Source organism: Dipodomys spectabilis, unplaced genomic scaffold (genome assembly GCF_019054845.1).
Source record: "Dipodomys spectabilis isolate Male_0828 unplaced genomic scaffold, ASM1905484v1 ptg000118l, whole genome shotgun sequence".
NCBI lineage: Eukaryota > Metazoa > Chordata > Mammalia > Rodentia > Heteromyidae > Dipodomys > Dipodomys spectabilis.
In genome coordinates, this window is record NW_024870795.1 from 5554737 (window position 1) to 5561910 (window position 7174).

Here is a 7174-nt window from a genome sequence, read left to right on the forward strand (position 1 = left end):
GTGCCAGTTTGGGGTTTGAACTCAAGGCCTAGTCTTGACTTTTATTGTGCTCGAGGCTGGCACTCTACTATTTGAGTCACACCTTCACTTCTAGTGTTTTACTGGTTAATTAGAGGTAAGAATTGTATAGATTTGTTTGCCAGGGCTGGCTTTAAATCTGGATTCTTAGTTCTCAACCTCCTGAGTAGTTAAGACTACAGGCATGAGCCTCTAGCACCTAACTATAGCCCTGCTTTTTGTTGGTTATTTTGTAGATGAATTCTTGCAAACTTTTCTGCCTGGGCTGGTCTTGAACCCAGATCCTCCAGATCTCATCTTCCCAAGTAGTAGGAATTATAGGAGTGAGCCACTGATACTTGACTAGAGATATAAAAATACCTTAGAGATAAACTGGCTCAGAGAGGCTGCCTCAAGGGAATGAAGGGGTTGGAAGTGGTAAGATGACTGTTTTTTCATTATAAGTATTTCAATACTAATTGATTTTTTCTACCCTATGCATTAATTACTTCATTATAAAGAAATAAAGAAGAAAATAAAATAAAGAAGAAGAATATTGGGTGAGCTGGACCTAGGATTCACCCTCTGTAATCTGCAAACTGTGGTAAATTGCTTAACTCCAAGAAGTCTTAGTCTCTTCCTCAGTAAAATATAGATATATTAGGATGGCTGAGGACCAAGATAATACACAGAGCACTTCGTACACACCTGGAGTACAATCAACAAGCAATAAAACAGTAACTTGCAGAATTAGGGGAGAGTAGGTCAAACGATCAGGTTGAAGCCTGGTCATAGTTGCTCACACACACCTATGATCCTAGGTACTCAAGAGGCTGAGATCTGAGAATCACAGTTTGAAGGCAGCCAGGAAAGCCCATGAGACTCTGAACCATCAAAAAGCTGGAAGTGGAGCTGTGGCTCCAGTGGTAGAGTAAGCAAAAAAACCTCAGGCCCTGAGTTCAAGCCCCACTACCAGCACACACACACACACACACACACACACACACACACACACACACACACACACACACACACACACAATTCCAGGTTGAAGTAGCATGTAGGAAATGACAGCCATTTGATTAGATGCTCTGCCTCCTGCCTCCATGGAACGTGACAATCATTGGATACAAACGGGCTCCAGGTGAATGACAGCTGGATGGGTTGTGAGCCACACAAGAGTCATGAAGCAGATCACCGGAGGGATCAGCAGCCCCGAGGGGGACTTAACAGCAGGTATCAGGAGGTCATGACAGAGGACACCTGGAGACGTACATCACTGGACAGTGGGCTATCACATGCTTATCATTTTCTCTTCCTTCCCATACCTTGTGGGGGATGTGTCAGAAGGAAAAGATTTAGAGGCTGTCAGGGTGAGGGTCAAAGGTCAGCTGGGGTCAGGAAGTCTATTTCATTGAGGTCACTCTTGTCTCCTTTCAATCTAATGAAGCCATTATTGGTAAAAGCAAGTGCCTGGCGTCTTGCTCTGTGAAGCAGGGCAGGCAGGGAGAATGGAGGAAAGAAGGAAGGGGGCTTTCTTAGCATGTCCTTCTGCCAATTCAACAGGCCTGAGAGGTGAGAGGTGCACAGTCCCGCTTATATACCAAGCGCTCATCCCTGTAGCAGGATGAGGATGACACCACAGGACAAAGCCAGATTGCTCCTCAGTGTCATTAAGGTCTCTCTCTCTCAATCACTCACACACACACACACACACACACACACACACACACACACACACATCACTTAAGAATGTTAGACTGGGAAGAAACCTTTTTTTTTTTTTGCCAGTCCTGGGGTTTGAACTCAGGACCTGGGCACTGTCCCTAAGTTTCTTTTTGCTCAAGGCTACCACTCTACCACTTGAGCCACAGCTCCACTTCTGGCTTTTTCTCTTTTTGTGGTACTAAGGAATCAAACTCAGGGATTCATGCATGCTAGGCAGGCACTCTACCACTAAGCCACATTCCCAGCCCCAAATCTTCACATTTGTCTAACAACCAATCCAACACTCCGTGTTGCCCTTACAGGGTAAAACAGAGTGCTTTTCTTGAGAGCACAGAGCAAATACACAGACCCAAATATGACTGTTATACATTTTACTTAGTTACCTGTGTATTGTATGACTCTCTTTTGCCTCTAGAACCTGAGCTTTAGGAGAGCAGGGATTTTATCTGCTTTGTTGCTTTGTTCTTCCCTGATGTCCTTCACACAGTGCCACCTAATGCATAGTGTGATAGATGTTCAGGAAATACTTGCTGGATGAGTGAACAGATGAATGAATACAAACACTTTGCACTTTTCCTTCCTGATGAGTCCCAGAACATATTATTATATTGCATTGCAAACATAGTTAACATACCATTTCCCTGGGGCTTGAACTCAGCCTCAGTGCTGTCCCTGAGCTTTTTGGCTTAAAGCTAATGCATTTCCAGCTTTTTGGTGGTTAAATAGAGATAAATCTCTTAAGATTTCCTGCCCAGGCTGGTTTCAAACTGTGATCCTCAGATCTCAGCCTCCTGAGTAGCTAGGATTTCAGTTGTGAGCCACCAGCACCCAGCTGTCCTTTAGCTTTTTCATATAAGAATAGGGCTGTACTATTCCCTTGAGTTACAGCTCAATTGCTGGCTCTGTGCTAGTTAATTGGAGATGAAAGTCTCACAGACTTTAATTGTGCCTGGCCTGGCTTTGAACTGAAATCCTCAGATCTCTGCCTCTTGAGTAGGTAGGATTATAGGCGTGAGACACCATTGCCTGGCAATTTTCCAAATGAATTTCACTGCAGAATATTTTCAGAGGGTAAGCTGCATCACTCATTCCATAGAACTGATGTCTTGAAGAACACCCCATGGCAAACTTTTCCCCAATGCATATCATCATTCATATTAGCAGGTGGGCAGAGGCTGACACAGCATCACCCTGGATCCACCAGAGTTCTCAGAATCCTTATGAAATGAGAGATGGAGGTGGGTGCTAGCTCAGAAGAGGAACTGCTCTAGCTTTGGCCAGCTCTGCGATCTAGAAAGCCAAGATGTACAGGGAGGTTAATCAATGACTAAAATCATTGTTGGAGCCATGACCCTCAGAAGTATTGTAACCATGTGTCCTATATTTGATCATTATCTTTTTGTAAACAGATTTTTTTTTTTTTGCCAGTCCTGGGGCTTGAACTCAGGGCATAGGCACTGTCTCTGAGCTTCTTTTGCTCAAGGATAGCATTCTACCACTTGAGCCACAGTGCCACTTTTGGCTTTTTCTGTTTATGTGGTACTGAGGAAACCCAGGGCTTCATGCATGCTAGGCAAGCACTCTACCACTAAGCCACATTCCCAGTCCTGCACAGATTATTTTTGTTTGTTTGGTTTTGTTTTTTTTCTCATTGATAAAGAGAAGACAGCATCAGTCACTTAAAAAGTAATATGGGAGAGGGTCTGGGAAGGTGGCTCAGTGGTAGAGTGCTTGCCTTGCATGCATGAGGCCCTGGGTTCGATTCCTCAGCACCACATAAAGCAGAAAAAGCCGGAAGTGGGGCTGTGCTCTAGTGGTAGAGTGCTAGCCTTGAGCTGAAGAGCTGAGAGACAGTGCCCAGGCCCAGAGTTCAGGCTCCAAGACTGGTAGAAAAAAAAAAAAAGTAATATGGGAGAAATGTACTCATTACCTTGCACATGTGATTATAACCCCTCTGTACAGTAGTTTCACAACAAAAAAAACTTATTTTAAAAAAAGTAATATGGGCTGGGAGACAGTGGCTCATGCCTGTAATTCTAGTTACTTAGGAGGCTGAGTTCTGAGGATCACGGTTCAAAGCCAGCCCGAGAAGGAAAGTCCATGAGACTCTTTTTTTTTTTTGTCGGTTGTGGAGCTTGAACTCTGGGCCTGGGCGCTGTCCCTCAGCTCTTCAGCTCAAGGCGAGCGCTCTACCACTTGAGCTACAGCGCCACTTCCGGTTTTCTGGTGGTTTATTGGAGATAGGAGTCTCACGGTCTCTCCTGCCCGGGCTGGCTTTGAACCGCGATCCTCAGATCTCAGCCTCCTGAGTAGCTACGATTACAGGCGTGAGCCACCAGCGCCTGGCTTCCATGACTCTTATCTCCAATAAACCAACAGAAAACCAGAAGTGGCACTCTGGCTCAAGTGGTAGAGTACTTGCCTTGAGCTGAAGAGCTGAAGGACAGTGTCTAGGCCCAGAGTTCAAGCCCCATGGCCAACAACAACAACAAAGTAATATGGGCCCAGCACTGGTGGCTCATAACTTTAATCTTAGCTACTTAGGAGGCTGAGATCTAAAGATTGTGGTTCAAAGCCAGCCTGGGCAGGAAAGTCCATGTGATGCTTATCTCCAATTTACCACCAGAAAACTGGAATTGGCACTGTAGCTCAAAGTGATAGAACACTAGCCTTGAGGAAAAAAAAAAAAAAAAAAAGCTCAGGTATGGCACTGAGACCCTGAGTTCAAGCCCCATGACCAGGAAAACAAAACAAAACAAGTAGTATGGAAGCCTAGTGTTGGTCCCTAACACCCATAACCCTAGCTACTCAAGGATCCTGGTTTGAAGACAGGCCAGGCATAAAGTCTGTGAAACTCTTTTGACCAATAAACTACCAAAAAAACCCTGGAATCGGAGCTGTGCCTCAAGTGGTAGAGCACTAGCCTGGAGAAAAAGAAGCTCAGGGTAGGGCTGGGAAGGTGGCTCAGTGGTAGAATCTTGCCTTGCATGTATGAGGTCCTGGGTTCGATTCCTCAGCACCACATAAGCAAAAAGAAAAAACCCGGAAGTGGCGCTGTGACTCAAGTGGTAGAACACTACCCTTGAGCTGAAGAACTCAGGGACAGCACCCAGGCCCAGAGTTTAGGCCCCACGACCGGACCCCCCCCCCGCAAAAAAAAAAAAAAAAGTAATGTGGAATGAAAGAGATATGGGTTCAAATCTGCCTCTGCCTTGTATTAGGTAAACAACATTAAACTAGATATATTCATTGATTAATATAAAGTTACTTTTTTTTTCTTGTGCAGATACTAAGGCTTGAATTCAGGGCCTTGCGATCTTGCTGGGTTTGCTAGATGACAGCTAGTGTTCTACCACTTGAGCTATACCTCCAGTCCAGCATTTTCTTGATTAATTAGAAATGGAATCTCCCAGACTATTCTTCAGGGGCAGTCTTTTTTTTTTTTTTTGGGGGGTCTGGTCATGGGGTCTGAACTCTAGGCCTGGGCGCTGTCCCTCAGCTCTTCAGCTCAAGGCGAGCGCTCTACCACTTGAGCCACAGTGCCACTTCTGGCTTTTTTCTTTTTGTTTATGTGGTGCTGAGGAATCGAACCCAGGGCCTCTGGCATGCAAGGCAAGTGCTCTACCACTGAGCCACCTTCCCAGCCCCAGGGGGGCAGTCTTTTTTTTTTCAATTTTTTTTTTTGAGTCCAGTCGTGGGGCCTGAACTCTGGGCCTGGGCACTGTCCCTCAGTTCTTCAGCTCAAGGCTAGTGCTCTACTACTTGAGCCACAGCGCCACTTCTGGCTTTTTTCTTTTTGCTTATGTGGTGCTGAGGAATCGAACCCAGGGCCTCTGGCATGCAAGGCAAGTGCTCTACCACTGAACCACCTTCCCAGCCCCAGGGGGGCAGTCTTTAAACCTCAGTCATCCAGGTCTCACCTTCATTAGTCTTTTTCTGATCAAGGCTAGCACTCTACCACCTGAGCTACAGATTCACTTCTAGCTTTTTGGTGGCTAATTGCAGATGAGAATTTCACAGACTTTTTTGCCTGGGTTGGCTTTAAACTACAATCCTCAGATTTTAGCCTTGTAAGTAGCTAAGATTGCAGGTATGAGCCTGTACTATGCCACTGGCACCTAGCTGGAATATTAATTTTTTTCCTCTCTCTCTCTAAATAAATCATAACCTCTAAGTAGGCTATAACTTCTTGGAAGGGAAGGTCAACTTCTTTTTTTTTTGTCAACCTCTTTTCTATTTTATTTTACTCTGTGTGTGTGTGTGTGAGAGAGAGAGAGAGAGAGAGAGAGAGAGAGAGTCAGTCCTGAGCCTTGAACTTGGTCCTGGGCACTGTCCCTGAGCTTTTTTGCTCAAGGCTAGCACTCTACCATTTAAGACATACCACCACTTCCAGGATTTTGCTGCTCAATTGAAGGTAAGCATCCCACAGACTTTTCTATCTGAGCTGGCTTTGAATGGCAATCCTCAGATTGCAGCCTGCTGAGTAGGTAAGATTGTAGATGGGAGCTACAGGAACACATCAAGGATGGATTTATTTTTCCTGGCGATTTCAGATGTTCAGTCAGTGTTTCAGACACTGTTTTGAAAGATTTCCCTATAATTTCTAACTTCATCTTCACAATATTTCTAGGTGTAAAGTATTCCTATTTCCACTCGACAGAGGAAGAAACTGAGGCTTGAAGAAACTGCCCAGGTCACAGAGCTCTAATAAACATGGGAAATCTGGCTACAGCCTCTGCACGTCTGTGAAAAGTACTCATGAGTAAGGAAATAACTTTGAAAGCGACTAGTAGAGAGATTATTTTCTCTTCTACTGTGGTCTTTGACTCAAAGAATATCTCTCATTTCCCTTACCCTTTATGGTTGCATGAGTAGTTCTACACTTGTTTCTGATATCAAGACATGGAGCTCACAGAATCATAGTCTTTTTTCCATATCCATAGGCCAGTATTGCTGGGGACGTTGAGGAGAATCAGGTTTTCTGGGACGTTGAGGAGAATCAGATTTTCTGGGAAAGGCTCAGAAAAGCAAGCATTTTCAAGGCAGGGAGTTGCGAGGTAGAGAGCTCGGCTTTGTTCAGCACCAAGGACAGAGCTAAGGGCGTCCTCAGGACCATGGACAGGGCAGCTGGTTGTGCTGGCTAGGAAAACCCAGCTGGTTTGGAGGAGGGCTGATCAAGGGAAGCCTGAGCACTCCAAAACTTCTCCTTTCTTTGCCTCAGCCCAACTTCAACCACCTGCTCCTGAGTCTTCGGAAGGAGAGAGTTACAAGAAGCAAGTACATTTTAGCGGGAGAGGATTATGTCAATAAAATTTCTTTAGCTGATCTAGTTGGAGAACTCCAGAAACATCTAAATTATTACAGTCCCCAGTGGAGAACAGGGCACTGCTGAGGATATCTGTTAATGATATGTATCTTTTAGACTGAATGGCAAAAGAACCATCATAGC